This window comes from Diceros bicornis, chromosome 6 (genome assembly GCF_020826845.1).
Source record: "Diceros bicornis minor isolate mBicDic1 chromosome 6, mDicBic1.mat.cur, whole genome shotgun sequence".
Taxonomy (NCBI): domain Eukaryota; kingdom Metazoa; phylum Chordata; class Mammalia; order Perissodactyla; family Rhinocerotidae; genus Diceros; species Diceros bicornis.
The window spans coordinates 6,246,288-6,266,423 of NC_080745.1; the positions used below are offsets into that span (position 1 = coordinate 6,246,288).

A 20,136-nucleotide genomic window follows, 5' to 3' on the forward strand; every position below is an offset into this window, starting at 1 on the left:
AAATATAATGTTAGCTATAGGTTTATAACACATGAATTTTATCAGGTTGAGGAAGTCACCATCTATTTCTATTTTTCTGTGATTGTTTTTTATCATGAATGACTGCTGAAATTTTGTCAAATGCTAAATCTACACTGATTGATATGACCGTGTGATTTTTCTTCTTTAGCCTCTTAATGGGTTGCATTGATTAATTTTTGAGTATTGAACCAGCCTTTCATCCCTGAAATGAAACCCATTATGTCATATATATTTGGTGTATAGTTCTTTATATATATGACAAAATCTGTGCGCTAAAATTTTGTTCAGTATTTTTGCACCTATATTCATGAGTCCATAGTGGCTTTTTTTATGTCTTTGTTTGATATTGGTATCAGTATATTACTAACTTCATAAAATTAATTGGAAGTGTTTCCTCTTTTTCTATTTTCTGAAAGATATTTGTAAAATTGGCTTTAATTCTTCTTTAAATAAAGAATTCACCAATAAAATATTTACCTGGAGATTTTTTTATGAGGTAATTATTATTCAATTTAATTAATAATTATAGGGATATTCAAATTGTCTGTTATATATACTAATAAAGAGTTACAGTACTTTGTACTTTTCAAAGAGTTGGTCCATTTCATCCAAGTTGTAAAATTTATGTATGTAGAATTATTTAGAATATTCTCTTATTCTTCATGTCTGCAGGGTCTGTTATGATATCCTCTGTCTCATTGCTGATAGTCGTAATTTGTGTATTCTCTTTTTTTGTCAGTCTTTGGAAATTTTATTGGTCTTTTCAAATTTTTTTGGTCAAACAAACCAGCTCTTTGTTTCACTATCTTTCTCTGTTGTTTATCTGTTTTGATTTTATTTATTTCTGTTCTTATCTTTATTATTTCCTTTCCTCTGCTTTCTCAAGGCTTATTTTGCTCTTCATTTTCCACATTCTTTCAGCAAGAACTTAGATTATTGATATTGGCCTTTCATAAAGACTTTTCATCTTTTTTAATGTATACATTTAGTACTATGAATTTCCCTCTCAGCACTTATTTAGCTGCATCTCATGCATTTTTATATTCTGTATTTTCACTCAGTTCAATATATTTTTAATTCCATTGAGACTTCACATTTCACCTGTTAAAATCAAAAACAAACAGAGACCAAGCTTGAAAATTCCCTGGGCAAACAAAACCAGTTTAGTCACAGAAGAAAAGATTAATTTAGCTTATTTTGCAAGACTAACTTAACCTGGGTCATTTTTTGCTTATGCCTCTGGACATTATGAGCAAAACCTAAACTGTTTCCTAAAATTGATATGAGGTAACCACTAACCAATTCCATGTCATTTAAGAAAATTCTAATATTAGAACCAATCACTGTGAAGAATAATGTCATATATTAATATAATTTGATATAATATAATAATATAACCAATCACTGCCTCCTCACCATATAAGCTGCATTACAACAATATACCCCTGAGCCTCATTCCCTGTTTTGTTTGAGAGTTGCCAGTTTGAGAGCTGCCTTTTTGATGTGTGCACAATAAACTTTTACTAATTACTGCTTCAGTGATTCATCGGTTTTACTTCTACTATTTCTGAGTTTTGACACACCTGTGGACTATTTAGACTTCTGTGTTTCATTTCCGGGTGTTTGGTGATTTTCCTGTTACCTTTCTGTTATTAATTTCCAGTTTGATTCCATAATGATTAGAAACACATTCTGTATGATTTCAATCCTTTTATATTTGTTGAAGTTTGGGGTTTTTACAGCCCAAGATACAGTCTATTTTGGCATTATGTTCCCTGAGCACATGAGAAGAATGGGTATACTGCTGTTGTTAGGTGGAGTTGGAGTCTTCAGTAATATTGATTATATCCTTTTGATTGATGGTGTTTTAGAATTCTTTATCTTTGTTGATTTTCTGTCTAGTTTTTCTATCAATTGTTAAGAGACAGGTTTTGAAGTCTCTAAATATAAGTGTGCATTTTTCTATTTATCCTTCCAGTTCTATCAATTTTTGCTTCACATATTTTGTAACTCTGTTGTTTGGTCTATACACATTTAAGATTACATTATATAATGTCCCCCACCACCACCTCTGGCAATGTTTTTTTGCTCTGAAATCATATTTATCTGATGTTTGTTATCTGTTGCTTTCTTTTGATTAATGTTTGCATGATATATATATATATATATTTCTCTCATTTTACTTTCAACCTAACTGTATCAGTATATTTGAAATTAGTTTCTTGTAAACAGTGTATGGGTGGGTCATGATTTTTAATCTACTCTACCAATCTCTGTCTTTTGACTGGCATGTTTAGACCTTTTGCAGACAGTGTAATTATTGGTATGTTAAGGCTTAAGCCTGCCTTTTCGTTTTCTGTGTGTTCTCTCTGCTTATTTTTCTTTTTTATTTTTCCTGCCTTCTTGCCATTTATTTGAATATTTTTTGTGTGTGTGAGGAAGATCAGCCCTGAGCTAACATCCATGCTAATCCTCCTCTTTTTGCTGAGGAAGACTGGCTCTGAGCTAACATCTATTGCCAATCCTCCTCCTTTTTTTCCCCCCAAAGCCCCAGTAGATAGTTGTATGTCATAGTTGCACATCCTGCTAGTTGCTGTATGTGGGACGCGGCCTCAGCATGGCTGGAGAAGCGGTGCGTCGGTGCGTGCCCGGGATCCGAACCCGGGCCGCCAGCAGCGGAGCGCGCACACTTAACCGCTAAGCCACAGGGCCGGCCCTATTTGAATATTTTTAAACTTCCACTTTCGTTTACCTAGAGCGTTTTTTTATTGTATCTTTTTGTATACCTTTTTAAATAGCTACTAAAGGTTTTACATTATATATACACACTTATCACAGTCTACTGGTGTTATTTTAACAGTCTGAGTGAAATAGTGAAACATTATCTCTCTTTAGTCCATTTACTCTCCCCATTTACAGCTGTCAAATATATTCACTACATACATTTAGAATCACACGGGACAGTGTTATAATGTTTGCTTCAACAATCAAACATAATTTTACAAATCCAAGAAAGAACATATATTACATATACCCACATTTTTGCTTATATTTTTTCTTCCTTACTAATATTCCAAAATGCCTTTTTTTCAACACTTACTTCCTGTTTAGAGAACTTCCTAAGCCTTCTTTTGGGGGAGGTCTGCTGGCAATAAACCTGTCTTTCATCTGAGGATGACCTGGTTTTCCCTTTATTACTGAAGGATATTTTCTGGGTGTAGGATTCTGAGTTAACAGTTCTTTTCTTTCAGTACTTAAAAAATGTGCTACTTCCTTCTGGCCTCTATGGTTTCTGATGAGAAATCCACTGTCACTCAAATTGTGTTACCCCTTAGTAAGGCATAATTTATCTCTTGCTGCCTTCAAGATTCTTCTTTAACATCTTCTCTGACTCTGACCCATCTGTCTCTCTCTTATAAGGAAATTTATGACTATATTAAGCTCACCCAGATAATCCAAGTTAATCTCCATCTCAAAATCCTTAATTTATTCACATCTACAAAGTGTATTTTGCCATGTAAGATAACATACTCACAGGTTCTAGGGGTTAGGACATGGATGTTTTTGGGAGGGACCATTATTCTGTCTACCACATTTCCCAACTCATTTTATGAGGCAAGCCACTCCATGATCCCAAAACTAGGGAGAAGGGAGAAAAAAATCACCACAAAAATATCCCTCATGGACAAATGAAAAACATTTTTTTTAAATGTTAACTAATTATATCCCAAATACATAAAAAATTTAATATGCAATAACCAAGTAGTTTTTACCAGGCCAAGAATGGCAGGTTTCATTAAACATTCAATAATCCATATAACTCAGCATATGAAACATGAAAGGAGCAAAAAACATATTGTCATCTCAATAGATTCACCAAAATAAATTCTTCTAGCCGAGGCAAGACAAATTTAAAACTTAGAATGAAAGAGCTGCTATTAATAAAAACAGAACAAACAACAATAACAATAAAGCATTAGTTAGTGAAAACCATATCAATTGAAATATAAAAGTAAGACTATAGAACTCCAGGTTTTTTAGGATAAAATAGAATATAAGTTTAATAAGCCTTGATAATTCAAAAGTATAAATATAATTTTTAAATGGGTAAGAGCCTTAAGGGAAATGTGAGGGCATAGGTCTCATCTTTCATTGTGAGTATTCCACATAATAGTCTAAATATGATAAATCAAGGAGCAAACAGTTTAAACACATTATTCAAATGAATGTAATTCAAAGCTAGCAGAAAAAAATGCGTGATTATAGCAAATGTAACCAGGCAAGATGAGCATTTAGGGAGAGAGAATATTGAGAGACTAAGAGCACCGATCTGATATTTTTTACTGAAATTGGGAATAAATTCATACTTACTAAAGTTAACAACCAAGAAAGAGAAGTTAAAAAGATATTTACGTATATATATATATACACCCACACACAAATATGTATATGTACATATATAAAAAACAAAGAAACTAGGATGACACAACAAAGTATAAGTGGAAAATGTATCTAAAAAACAAAACAAATGAAAATGCTAGAAATAAAGATCAAACATTTTCATCTCTATAAATAACAATAAGACTTTTAAAAGTGAAGGACATGCAGATAGTGTTAAAATATGTAAAAATAATCTGAAACAAAAGAAATAAATCTTTAAAAGGAAAGAATGAACAAAGACAAAGCACATACTTGCAAACGAAAAGCAAAGAATAGTTATGATATTATCAAGGCACAAGAAAACCCATTGGAGTCATTTCATATTAAAAATGATGCAGTCCTTGGGGCCAGCCTGGTGGCGTAGTGGTTGGGTTCGTGGACTCTGCTTCAGCAACCCGGGGTTCTCAGGTTCGGATCCCGAGCACGGATCCATGCATCACTCATCAAGCCATGCTGTGGCAGCATCCCACATACAAAATAGAGGAAGATGGTCACAGACGTTAACTCAGGGCCAATCTTCGTCAGCAAAAACAAGAGGAAGATTGGCAACAGATGTTAGTTCAGGGCCAATCTTCTCCACCAAAAAAAAATAATAATAATGCAGTCCTTTATGAATGTGTGCAAGGGATATTTATTGATTGTTGTAGACTTTTATTCTTCACTTTCAGCACCTGAGAGACAAATTAGATAGAATAACTAAAACAATAGAGGTCTGAAATGATATAATAAATAAGGTAGTTTTGTTATGTGTGCATACATGTGTGAATACACACACATAATCGGCATGTTCTCTAAAAACAGAAGAAATAGCTTCTCAAAAGCACCTAGGTATTGTTTTAAAATCGCCCTTAAGTAAATAAAATAAAATATAATTTATAGACATAATACAACCCAACATTTTTTAAAAATTCAGTGAAATTTGCAGTATAATGGAGAGACAAACAAACTCCAATATTGGAAATGTTTAGAAGAAAAAAATCAAAACTTTATTTGCAAAATCTTCATAAAATGATGTAGTAAAAATATTATGGAACAGACATTATATTATAAGGCTATTTTAGTCAGCTTTGCAGGGTGAACAATCCTCAGATCTCAGTGACTTAAAACAACACAGTTTCCTTTATAACTCTTATTTCCTGTGGGCTGCAGGCCAGCTGTGGCTCTGCTCCGGGATGTGTCTCTGTTCAAGCCTTAACCAAAGCACTCACCTAGACAAGAGCAAAGCTCGAGGAAGGGATACATAGTCTTCCCACAGTCGGCATAGCAATAGCAAGTCACACGGCAATGGGCACAGAGTTATAAACCTTCTACAGGGAGTGAGAGGAGTGAATATTTGTGAACAATATTACAAACGCCACAACAGTTAAGGCAATGTATAAAGGAGAACGTATCTTAATAGATAAGAGAAGAAAAATACGGTGTCAATAAATGTAGAAAAATTACTTGATAAAAATAAACAAACATTCATAATGGAACTCTAGCAAATGAGGAATAGAAGGAAATTTTCATAATGTGCTAAGTGGTATGTACAAAAATTATAAAGCAAACAACTTGCATAGGGATAAAATTTTACAAGTCAGGAATGAGACAAAAAGGCTACCATAACCACTTCTATCGTTGTACTAGAGATGCTAATCAGTAAGGAAGTATAAGAATTGGAAAGAAAGGAATACAACTGTCTATTTCCAAACAATATAGTCACCCATATAGAAAATATAAAATAATCTCTACACTGTTTGAGGTATTAAAAGATTTCATCAGGGATGGTGGATGAAAGATCAATACACAACATCAATTAGAAAATAGACGAAATATTCCATTCACAACAGCATAAAATCCACAATGGGTCTAAAAATATCTAAAAAATGTATGCTGGGTCTTAATGGAGGAAGTTATAAATTCAAGGGCAAAGGGTTAAGCACAGCCAAAAGAAGTATGAAAAAGAAAAAGTAGGATGATTTGCCCCATAGTATATAAATATTTTTTACAAAGATATAGTAATAAATACAGTGTTTTATTTGTTTAGTGATAATCAGATAGTAAAAGAAAAGATTAGGAAGCCTATAACAGACTTATGCATATTTGGAAATTGATATATGGTACAGTTGTTACCCATCAGTGGAAAAGGGACCATCGGGACCAATGTTCGTTTTCTATGTGGAAAAGTCTCTTAAAAATTATATCCATATTTCAAGTAAAACTTGAAAATATATTCTAGATAGATAACATAAATGTGAAAAGATAAACATGAATGTTTTAGAAGAAAGGAGTTTGATATTAGAATCTTTTGCCATTAAATGTTAAATATAGAGGTATAGCAATGTTTTTGTCTAATAAACCTAAAATCATTCGATATTTCTAAACAAATCCTGAGCAAGTTAAATAATTTCATAGTCTAACTACCCATTTAATACTAAACAAGTGCTCTTTTTTTAACTAGAGCATCTGTTTTGCATTTAAAACAACAGGTTTCTGGGGCCGGCCCCATAGCTTAGCAGTTAGGTGCGCGCACTCCGCTACTCACGGCCCAGGTTCAGATCCCGGGAGTGCAGCAACACACCACTTCTCCGGCCATGCTGAGGCAGTGTCCCACATACAGCAACTAGAAGGATGTGCAACTGTGACATACAACTATCTACTGGGGCTTTGGGGAGAAAAAGGGGGGGAGAAAAAGGAGGAGGATTGGCAATAGATGTTAGCTCAGGGCTGGTCTTCCTCAGCCAAAAGAGGAGCGTTGGCATGGATGTTAGCTCAGGGCTGATATTCCTAAAAAAAAAAACAGGTTTCTAATTGGTTTTATTTCATAGCCAACAATTTTCATTGTAGTTCTGCCGACTGTTTCATAATTTCTTATACAATTTAACCAAGGGTTTGTTCTCATTTATCTTTTATGAAAATTCTAAGAGTTAAGTAGTCTTATTTCAAAATAATTTTCAGGTTCTTATACTGCTTTACTTTCTTCTGGAGTGAATTCTTCATCTGGTTGTAAATTTGTTAATTTTTTTGGCTATCTCTCTTAGAGTAATATGTTAGCTTATGTTTTTTAAATTTGATTGGAGGTCTCTTTTCTTCTTCCTCATTAGCTTTCTATGGCCAGAAAGGTAATTTTTTTTACCCCTGGTAATCCAGGGCCTCCAATCCAAAACCAAATTTTGACTTGACATTAAAAAATAAAATAACCGTTAGACTGTCAAATTAATGAATTAGAACAACATCAAAAAAATTACTTCTACTTATTGTCCTTTAGATATCCCATCTCTTTATCTCCTTGCTCAGAGGTAAGAACTATATTCAGTTGTGTATGTTTTCTTTCTTTTTGGTCTTCATATAAATATATATGCTTAAACAATAAGTTATTTAGATTTTCTCATTTGGAAATGGTATATAAAAGATATCATGCTATATATTTATTCCATGACTTTCCTTTTTACACAGTATTACATTACTAAGCTTTACACATGTTTTTGTATGTGGCTGTGATTCTTTTTCATAGCTTTGAGTATTCCATTGTGAGAATATGCTGTTATACATATTGTGACATCCCTTCTCTTTTCTATGGACATGTGTGTTGTTTCCAGAATTTTTGCTATTATTAGCATTCTTGTAAATGCCACTTGTTACACATATGAATTTTTTTTCCATGGGTTTATACCCAAGAATGTAATTGTTGAGTGCATCATACATGGTTCGGCATTACAAGAGTGTTCTAGACTAGCATCCAAAGCAATTGCACCAATTTAAACTCCCATCAGTAATGTATAAGGGGATCCTAATCTATGATTCCTCTAACAATTAGCATTGTCAGGCTTTACTTTGAAAATTTATTTTTAAAAACTGAATTTCATTGAGATCTTGATTGGCATTTGTGTGATTCTAAAGAGGATAGCATTTTTTTAAAATGTTTAACCATATGTGTTTCCTCTTTGAAATAACAGCTCATTTATTTTGCTCCTTTTATATTAGATTTTTCATAGAATTTTGAGTTCTTTATACATTTGAAACTAATCTTTCATAAGTTATATATTTTGAAAATATCTTTTCAGAATTTATAGTCTGTCTTTTTTAGTTTCTTTAAAGTAAAATGATAAATAGAATTCCTTAACATTGTTATATTCAAATTTATCTACCTGTTATTTTATGAACCTAAGGATGAAAGTAAGTTGTCAAATGACAAGTACATACAAAACTTACTAAACTATATAAGACAATAAACTCTCTCTTTGTCAGAGATCCTGCTTAAGCAATGACAAAAGGACATAGACCAATAATGAAAGAGAAAATGTAAAAATTTGCAAAACTGTTTAGTCTCACCAATAATTTAAAAAAAAGAGAGAATTAATATTTTGTGATTACTCCTTGTCAAATATCAAAATAACTAAGATTCAAAAAATGAAAATATTCACAGTGGGTGAAGATTTATTGAACATATCATCTACTACTTTGCAGCCAAAAGTGTGGCCCATGAACCAATAGCATTGGCATCACCTGGGAGCTTGTTAGAATTTCAGAATCTCAGGCCACACACCTAAGACTTGACTGAATCAGGATCTGTAGTTCAACAAGATCCCCAGGCGACTCATATGCTGATCAAAATTCAAAAAGCACTGGTCACAATACCCTACTTTTGAGACTGCAATGTATTACAACAACTTTGGAAAATAATTTTGTAATATTTTCAAGGCAAAGTACTTACACAAATATGTTCGTAGTAGTGCTGTATATTATAGTAAATATGTATATATATGGATATCCCAAATGCATGTGAACTGTTAAAAATTAAAACATATCCATGTGATATACCTTTATATAACCAGTGAATACATTTATTAGCAGGCTATGGATAATGGTTATACGACCAGCTAGAAAATCACATATACAGCATAACCTCAAAGTTTATTTAAAAATACAGGAAGAACATTTAACTTATCAACAGAAAATATCTTAGGATAGAAGAGTTATTAGCAGTTTTTATCGTTAAATTTTACATGCATATTTCACAGATTATTTTAATCAAGTTTAATGAGTGAGAGAGGTTTTAAATAAAAGAATACTAAGAGCCCAGAAAAAATATGGAATTAAATGGATTGTGTGTGGTGTTAGTGCTTGATCTCTCTGACTGTCTGGGAGTCTTGCATTGCTTCTCCTGGCTCTTATATATTCTGATTTTTGAGTCTCACTGCCTACTTAATAGTCTTGTGGCACTTTAGCCATATGCTTCATTTGCTTGTTCTCGGCTTACATTCTTCCTCTTGGTGTGACACTTCTCACTGCTTTCCTGGCAACAGACCCTACTCACCTCGGCGCCAAAATGCCAAAATCGGCCCCGTGCCCTCCCAGGAAGCTCTACTGATGAGGCATGACATCCTCGGCACCATCTTCTTTCTGGATTAGGCACTTGAGTGCTCTACCTGAAAGAGATTATTTGCTAAAACCAAAAGAATGAAAGTTTATTAATGTTATATTTTCAGGTTGGAGAAAATCTCTCAGATCAGAAAATTGGGGTGACTAGTGCTCTATCTGGATCTACCCAAATTAGTATAAATCTGAATAAGGCCAACTTTTAAAATGGGTAATTACATTCTACTCCATGCAGACCACCACTCATATCTCATTAACCATTGCAGAAGATCTAATTTCCCTCTAGTTTTAATTAGGCTGGAAGATTTTGTGCCATGATTTATGGGATTTTCAAGAAAATCTGAGTCCTCTTGAATTGTGGGGTTGGGCAGCAAATATTGGCTAAGTACATAAGGAAAAGAAACCAGAACAATTCCATAAGCCTGTCTGTGTTAGAGAGCTTTTCCCTCCTTAAATAATTGACAAGAACTTTCACACTAGACAGGCTTTTTCAGCCTTTTGCAGACCTAATAAAGATGAATGAAGAGTGCATGGACAGAGTAAACAGAGAAACGGGCAGACAAGAAAACAGAAGCAGTTCAACAGCTCATATAACAATTCCTTCTGTAGTGAAAGGAGAAATGGTCATAAAAAATAGGGGATATAAAACAACAAATGTGCTAACTTTTTAACACCATTTCTATGGAGCAATGATAAATGAGGGTTTTGCATTTACAGAGAAATGGCTAATACTTGCCAATGATATTTTATGGTCAAGATGTGCAAGTTTACAGCAATGACTCACTCCAGTGTTCTTAAGCTTTCTGTTTAAGGCTGTTGACTACATATCTACAGGATTACTACAGCGAAGAAAAGAATTTCCCTTTCACAATGCAAAAAGTTATCTCAAGTAATTTATGAGTTTCGATCAGCAGATTTCATTGACACTGATGACAACATTTAGATCAGATACAGGAAGGAAAGCACAACATAATGGGAAAAAAATCAACCAGACCAGGAGTCAAATTTATACAGAGAGCTTCTCTCTCTTCTCTCTGTCTTCTTTCTCTGCCACACACACATGTACACACACACACACATGTACACAGCTGGGATGTTTGAATTGTCAAGTTCTCTAAACTTTTTAATAACCTAAAAAATAATAGCATATTAATGTGTGATTATTATAAAAATTTATAAAATAAAGATATTCTAAAAGGAAATAGGATGAAATAAAAATCATCTAAAATGCCGCCATTCAGAAATAAGTATTATTGGGGCTGGCCCCGTGGCTTAGCGGTGAAGTGTGCACGCTCTGCTTTTGGCGGCCCGGGTTCGGACCCCAGGCACACACTGACGCACCACTTGTCCGGCCATGCTGAGGCGGCGTCCCACATACAGCAACTAGCAGGATGTGCAACTACAACGTAAAACTATCTACTGGGACTCTGGGGAGAAAAAAGGGAAAAAACAAATAGTAAAAAAGAAAAAAAAAAAGAACAGAAATAAGTATTATTAACATTTACACATATACTTCAAGATGCATATACACATCTATGGGATTTCATTGTAAATAATATTTGGTGCACATATTAAGTTTTTAAATAAAATAATAAGAGTATTTTTCATGTTAATTAAAAAATAGATCATTTATCAATAGTTGCATATATTTCATTGTGTGAATGTATCATACGGTTCATAATTTTTCAAATTTTTGATGTTAATATGGTTTCCAGTCTTACAGTATTATGAACAGTTCTATATTTAATACATTTGTTTGTATATCATCTCATAATCCGTTATTATGTTCTCATAGGAAATTCCTAAAATCATAATTGATTTGTGAAAGAGTTTTCTTATTTTAAAAGTCTTGATACATATTGTTATATTTTCACTCAAATGAATTTACCAAGTTAAGCTGCATTTAACACTGCTGGTATACATTTAAACCAACACTTGATATTAAAATTTTTTTGTTTTTTTAATTGACAAGATAAAAAAAGTTATTTTAATTTCTACTTTTAAAGAATGAAAATATAGAGTATGTATTTTTGCTCTTTTATTATCACTTTTGTGAATGTCTGTTAAACAACTCTGCCCATTTTTCTATCAAGATGATGGTTTTCATTGTGAAATCTATAGATTAAAAATACTAATTCATTACTTGTATTGAAAAAGTAATACCTACACATCACATAAAAATTGGAAAATACACGTAAGCAAAATATAGGAAAGAACACAAAAGTATAGATAGTAAAAAAAAGTATGATTTCTGAACAGTGAAGTAATATTTTGATGAAAATTTATCTGTTTTATGGTTGAACATATCTTTCGAAGGAAAACAAAACAAAAAGGAAGAAAAATATATGAATGATCTGACCAGAGTAAAGTAATGTTTTGGTGAAAATGCAACTATGCTAGGGAAAAAAACAGGAATAAACATAAAAATTAAGGAAAAAACAAAGAAATAAATCAAACAATACAATTGATCCATTCGGTGTAGACATTGAAAATGACTCTATGTCAAGAAACGCCATCAATATTCTGAAATGACACATAAATACTTGAAAATGTAAATGTAAAATTCAGTATTAGTAATAGAAAATGATTAACAAAAAAGATTACAAAGAAAAACTACAAGAATATGAAGAGCCAAATGATGATAAAAATGACAAACAATTTTTCAAGGTTACCAGGAAACAAACAAATTATTTTTGTAATAAAATACTATTTTGTGTCATTTTAACTAAGTCAATATATCAAAATTACAATAATAACAGTGATGATTATAGCAATGATCATCAGCATTTTACGTGCAGAAGAAAACAAGTACACTCATACAGAAAAACAGGTTGGTTTGCAAAAAGAAAACACGTCAAACAAGTATATAAAAAGATGTTCAACATCATTGATCATTAGTGAAATACAAATCAGAAGCATGCGATATCACCTCACAGTCATTAGGAAAACAGAACCTAACCAGTGTTATTTTTAAAAAAACAGAAAACAACAAGAGTTGGCAAGAATGTAGTGCTGCTGGTGAGAATGTAAAATGGTACAGCTTCTGTGGAAAAGAGGATTCCTCAAAAAATCAAAAATAGAATTATCATATGATCCAGCAATTCCACATCTGGGTATATAGCCAAAAGAATTCAAAGCGGGATCTGGAAGAGGTATTTGTACACCTGTGTTTGTAGAAGCACCATTCACAATAGCCAATGGGCAGAAGTCACCCAAGTGTCCATCAATAGGTAAACAAAATGTTTATATACAGTGGAATATTATTCAGCCTTAAAAAGGAAGGAAATTCTAACACATGCTACAATATGGATAAACTATGAGGACGATATGCTAAGTGAAATAAGCCCGACGCTAAAAGAGATTTTAAATGCAAATGATTCCATTTATATAAGGTATCTATGTCAAATTCATAGAAACAAAAAGTAAAAGAGCAGTTGCCGTGCACTGGGAGGAGGGAGGATCAGAGCTGTCGCTTAATGAGTATAGAATTTCAGTTTTGAAGATAAAAATGTTCTGGAGATTGGTGGCACAAAATGTGAATATATCTAACATCACTGAACTGTACACTTAGAAATCATTAAGATAGTAAATTTTATGTTATGAGTTTTTTACCAGAATAAAAAAGTAATTTAAAAAACACACTAGAATAACAAGCCAGAAAAACATATAAAAACATATTAAAAATATATATGTCCTTTGATGCCATAAATACTCTTTTAATTAATATTAGAGATATACATAGAGAAGTTTATACACATAATTACTTTAAATATTTAAAGATTAGAACCAACCAGAATAGAAAAAGGTATGTCAATTAGATGAAATATTCATTAAAAAGCTTATATTAGAATAAAATTTTAGGGTAATGTCTGGTTCTTGCCATGATAGGATAACCGTTATTAGAATTGCCTTTCTTCCATAAGCAACTATAACAGGTTGACAAAGCATAAAAAGCAACTCTTTGCAGATGCTGTACCTCAACGAGTGCAGTTTGGTTGAACCAGATAGTCAACCAGAATGTTCACTATGGACTTTTTCCTGAAGGCCTTTACCAAACCAGGGCATGAGAATCTAATTCAAATAGAAAAACTATGATTTCACGGAGTGAGGAAAGAGAGAGCAGAGCTAGGGCCTGACAAATGCCAGGAAATTTGGGGGACAGAGTCAGCAAGGAGCAAAATACAGAAAAATTACCTCCCGAATCTACGTAAATATTCACATCTGGTCCTGGATCACCTTAATGGCTGAACATGGCAAGATTCCCCGGGGCCTAGCAAAGAACAGCTCCTGTTACGCTGGAGATCAGAAAAGAAATTTCAGAGGCTACACAATGTGCGGAGACAGAGTTTGGAGTCTGAGATCAAAATGAAGAGACTTTGGTTAACCCTCCAGACTTTCAGGTGAGACTCAAGTAAGGTGACATCAGTTGTAACAAATGTACCACTCTGGGGCTGGTCAAGTGCTGTAGTGGTTAAGTTTGTACACGCCATTTTGGCAGCCCGGGGTTCACAGATGCGGATCTCGGGCTCAGACCTACATACCACTGTGGAGGCGTCCCTCATACAAAGTAGAGGAGGGCTGGCACAGATATTAGCTCAGTGACAGTCTTCCTCAGGCAAAAAGAGGAAGATTGTCAACACATGTTAGCTCAGGGCCAATCTTCCTCACCAAAAAAAGAAAAAGTACCACTCTGATGGGGGATGTTGATAATGAGTGAGGGTATGCATGTGAGGGGGCAGGGAGTATACGGGAAATGTCACAATTTTGTTGTGAACTTAAAACTGTTCTAAAAAATAAAATCTTTTCTTTTATTCAGTTAATTAATTAACTAATTTTGTGTGTGTGTGTGAGGAAGATCAGCCCTCAGCTAACATCCATGCCAATCCTCTTCCTTTTTTTTTTTTCCTTTTTCTCCCCAAAGCCCCAGTAGATAGTTGTATGTCATAGTTGCACATCCTTCTAGTTGCTGTATGTGGGAAGTGGCCTCAGCATGGCTGGACAAGCAGTGCGTTGGTGCACGCCAGGGATCCGAAGCCGGGCCACCAGTAGCGGAGTGCACGCACTTAACTGCTAAGCCACAGGGCTGGCCCAAAAAATAAAATCTTAAAAAAGAGAAAAGAAAAAAGTTAGAGGACTCACAGTTCCAATTTCAAGATTTTTTTTAAGGTTACAGTAATCAAAACGATGTAATATTAGTGAAAGAATAGACAAATGGATTAATGGAACAGCATAGAAAGCTCAATGACTGCAAACAATGGGAGAATAAAATTTAAAATGTATTTATAGTAACACCAAAACATATAAAATATTTAGAAAAAATTTAATGATGGATATGTGATAACTAAATACTAAAAACTACAAAACATTGCTAATAGAAAGCAGTCTCCAGACAATAAAACAAGAAAGATAAAATAAAAACGATAAAAATCTCAAAGAATTACAGCTGTCTCTATTTGCAGATGGCATCATTTTTGAAATCTTTAGCCTCTACAAATCAAACACTAAAATTGAAAAGTGAAGTTAGTAAGGTCACAGGATACAAGGTTAATGTACATAAATCAATTGTATTTTATGCACAAGTAGCTAATGATGGGAAAATACAATTTAAAAATATGTAGAAAAACACAAAAATTACTTGGAAAAAAATTAACAATGGCTATGCAATATCTAAACAGTGAAATTCACAATCAAATTATAACATGCATTTGTGTACAAAGTAACAAGCTGATTCTAAAATATATAGGGAAATCTATAAAATGTATAATACCCAAATGAATGCTTTAAAAGGAAAACAAAGTTGGAAGGCTTACACAACATAATTTCAGGACTTGTATTGGAACAGCAGGTTATCTCACAGCATAAACATCAACATTACTTCACACCATATAGAAAAATTCACTTGAAATGGATCATGGACCAAAATGTAATAACTAAAATTATAAAATTCTCATAAGAAAACATAGGAGAAAATATTTGTAACATGGTTTTAGGACATGGAAGTCATGAAATATAAAAAGAAAATAATAATAAAAGGAACTTTATGAAAATTAAGAACTTCTACTCTTCAAAAAAGCCAAAAAGAAAACAAAAAGAATTCAACAAAGAAAATATAGAACCAAGGCACAGAGTAGGAGAAATTATAAATAGGGTTATATTTTATATACTTATTCACATTATAGATTATAAAGACATTTATAATACAATCTTTATATAAAGAACATAATTTTATAAATGGACAGACATTTCACAAGAGAAAGTGTATGAAAAGAAGCCAAATAACACATGTAAACATGCTCATCATCACTAGTCTTTAGGGAAACGCAAATTTAAACCGCCATAAACATCACTACACATCTAGGAGAATGGCTAACATTTAAAAAGAGCATACCTTGGCGAGAACGTAGAGCAACTAGATAGAGTTCATACACATTGCTGGTAATAATGTAGAATTGTACAACCACTTTAAAAAATGGTTTGGCGTTTTCTAACAAAGTTAAGTATACCTAACATATGACTCAACTATTCTATCCGTGGGTATTTATCCAAAAGTAATAAGAACACCTGTCAACCCAGAGACTCATATAGGAATGTTCAAACAACTGTGTTCATAAAAGTCAAAAACTGGAAACTTCCCAACTGTCCATCAACAGAGAAATATACAAACAAAATGTGATGGAGCCCTGTGATGGAATACTACTTAGCAATAAACAGAACCAACTACTGATGCATGAAACAACATAATGGAATCCCTAAATTATTGTGCTTAGTGAAAGAAGCCAGATATAAAAGAACGTATACTACATGATTCCATTTCTACAAAATGCAAATAAATCTACACTGACAAAAAGCAGAGCAAGGCTTGCCTGTGGATGAAGGTGGAGACTGGGATCATTGCAAAGGAGCACAAGAAATCTTTAAGGCATGATGGAAATGTTCTATATCTTGATGGTGGTGGTGGCTTCATAGGTTTATATAATTATCAAAAACAACTGAATTGAACAATTTAAATTGATACAGTTTATTGTATCTTATTTCTCATCAAAGATGATCAGGAAAACAGTGAACTAAGACCATAAGCAATTTATGGGTTGGGACCGTGTCTGATTTTTTTTAGCTTGTTTTTGTTTTTGTTTTTACTCCTCAGTACAGTGCTTACCATTTATGAAGTATTTGTTAATATAAACGAACCAATGAGTACATGAATGAATTCTTCACATATGACATTCAACATATTTCAAATAAAATTATTTTAATTTGTCTCAACAAATAGCATTATTTTAGGCACACACTCAAACTAGATAAATAGGTCTCTGCACCTGTTGGTTATAATAATAACATTTACACTAAATCTAAGGAGAAAAAAATTTATCAGTTCTTAACAGGATCTGCCACCAAGTTCCCCCAAAGGACAAAAGTTCCTAGACCTTCTAGGATTACAAGTTAAGACTTCAGAAGGATTGGTCAAGTTCAATATTAGTAAACTCTGAGACAGGTTAAATAAAAGGAAAACTTTCCATACTTCTATAAATTGGTAAGTGGCAGGAAGGCTCCAAATTCACGATAAAATAACAGACAGTAAAGATCCCTTTACTTCGTCTGATGACAGAGTTTCAGTATGAGTGAGGGTGGTTTGAGCAGCACACAGAGGGTTTCCACACCTCATCCCAGACCATCTGAGTTTCACTCTAGCAGGTGTCATTACAGTCATGCCTCAGTTAACGATGGGGACATGTTCTGATAAATGCATCCTTAGGTGATTTCAACATTGTGCGAACATCATAGAGTGCACTTACACAAACCTGGATGGTACGGCCTACTGCCCACCTAGGCCGTACGGTACTCATCTTCCAGGACCACCATCGTACATGCGGTGCATCATTGACCAAAACGTCATTATGGTATCAGGCAAGTGCGTGACTGTTTTTGGGCCTAAAAAGCTGTGATTTCCACACAGCTGTGAGTCTCAGGGAGAGGTGGTGACAGCTTGAGCCATCCTAGACTACATAGGAGAGCGAGGAAACCTGCCTCCTAGAGCAAAGAGCAGTGATAACGTTGTGTCCTAGAGAAAAACCGACAAAAAAATTCACTAGGCTCTGTAGGTAAATACAATCGAATTACAATCACAGTCTCACACATGCAACTTGAAATATAAGGACAGCAGATAACTTTTCTCCCTTTAATCTTTTCCACAAATGAGTAAAAGCAAACAAAGAATGAATTTCCCTTGCGTAAGTATCTACTGCACTTTAAAACCAATATGAAGTAGAAGACGAACAGATTAAGCTTCACCTACACACTCATGGTCTCTCTGGATATTTCAGTTCTCAGGATCCACGGTGAATGAGTCACTCCCTGGCCTTAGACTTCTCTAAAAAGTTGTCCAAGTAACAAAGGTTACTGGTTCACTAACTACTGAGAGAAGTAGTGATGTATTTTCTCAGAGCACCTTAAATTGCTTATATGAGGTGAGATTAACATTTGCCCCTTGGCTTGCCCATCTTCCCTATCATGGAGACAAAGGAAAACCACATTGGGAGTGCAACAAGGAACAAAAGATTCTCTTTGTTCCAACAGGATCAAGGAAGCTGATGTCAAGACTCTCTCATTGAGCAAACCTGAGGCAGGATCCTTCGAGCCCTCTTATTGACCAGGCCCCAACCCCGAGCTCTGTCCTTTATCTGCTTAGTCCAGTTTTAGCAAGAATCCTGCTGCTTCAGTTTAGCAAAATCCCCCACCTTTGATATCTGCTCAAATTCCTCACACCCCATGCTTGGTATATTATCACGCTGGCCTGCCTTAAGCAAGAATCCTGTCAAGTCTGCTTAGCCAGAATCCCCCTTACCCCTGATGTTTCCTCTTAGTAATTTTCCCTCCACTGCCCCCTCAGCCTGCTCCTTGGCTATAAATCCCCGCCGGTCCTTGTTGCATTTGGAGTTGAGCCCAATCTCTCTGCCCTACTGCAAAACCTCCATCGCACTAGTCCCTCTTGAATAAAGTCTTCCTTACCGACTTTAACAAATGTCGTGAAAAAATTTTTCTTTAACAAAGCGTAGCCAGCATAATGATCTCTAAGTCAGGATCCCCGGACTGTGTTCCCGGTAAACACCTACTTCAGTCCACGTCCAAGCAGTAGGCACTTTGGAGCACCAGTGGGAAGGAACCTTAAAGAACAAATGGCAAAGGATGACTAAAGGTCCATCCCCAAGGGTCAAATGGAGTGTTTAGTATGGAAATAGCATCTTTCGGGAAATCAGAAGAGCTATGATGGCTTCTGACATCTGTTGCCAACTGGCTATGTGATTTTAGGTGAGTCACTAAATACCTAAAAACATCCATCTAGTTATTTTAAAATAATAAGATATTTACATCACTGGATTGTTATTTTAAAGAAAATTTGTATATAACACTAATTTTGTAAACCTCATACATAAAAATGGATATTTGTATTATAATATTCATTTTTGTTTACATAGCCAAAAGAAAACCTGCTTTCGTGGATGGTTGGGAACAACCCTCTTTCTGGAACCCTAGAGCACTGGAAGAGTCTCCACATGATTTGTATCTGATTCAAACTCTCACCCTGACTACACTCACTAGACACACAAATCAGCACTGATAAGTGTGCAGTTTTTCCTTTCCAATTCCTTGTTCACTTAAATCTTATACAGATTTTTAGAATCCTTTGTTCTTACAACTTTACTTGGTGAAAAATCCATGATTTACACTTACATACATATCACTCAAGTCCTTTAACTGTCATTTAAAAATCATTACTCATTCAAGATATGTGTGTGGCTCAGAAAGCCATGTATAAACAAACACCTTACCTGCATGGTTTCACTTCCTCATTAAAGAACATGGGAAGAGCTAACTTCAGCCCAGCATCATGCTCAACACCATCTTCAGCAACAAATGTAGGGTCAGGAGACCATGCAACTGTAGATGTCTTCCTTTGGTATGCTACAAAAGGCATCAAAAAATCATCTTGTAAAGCCTATGGTCTTGACACTGAAGAACTTGAAGGTTGGCAAACAACTTTCCCAGGTCCCTTATTAGTTTAAGTAATTGGAATGAATTAGCAAGGTCAAGTGCCTGTGATGTGGCTTCTAAGATCCCAAGGACTACTTCAGAACTAAAGAATCCTCCTTCCTTATGCAATCCAATCCCTCTATTAATTAAAAAAGACAAACTATGAAGGAATCTGGGGAGTAATATTGGATATTGTGAAAACCTTCCAGTTGCTCTCAGCAAAGAATTAACAATAACACTGGGGACATCAATGAACAAAAGTAGAGGAAGAGTAGAGGAAAGGTCATA

General features: G+C 34.2%; 1 long non-coding RNA gene across 1 annotated transcript; it reads right to left on the reverse strand.

Annotated features, from left to right (window-relative positions):
* Nucleotides 1-4,628: 4,628 nt before the first annotated feature.
* Nucleotides 4,629-19,773, reverse strand: LOC131406754 (uncharacterized). The gene is made up of 4 exons (XR_009220341.1): nucleotides 19,647-19,773; nucleotides 18,826-18,980; nucleotides 9,758-9,869; nucleotides 4,629-5,132 (listed from the first exon to the last, which is right to left on the reverse strand). It is a non-coding gene; the product is annotated as an uncharacterized LOC131406754 (long non-coding RNA).
* Nucleotides 19,774-20,136: the final 363 nt, after the last annotated feature.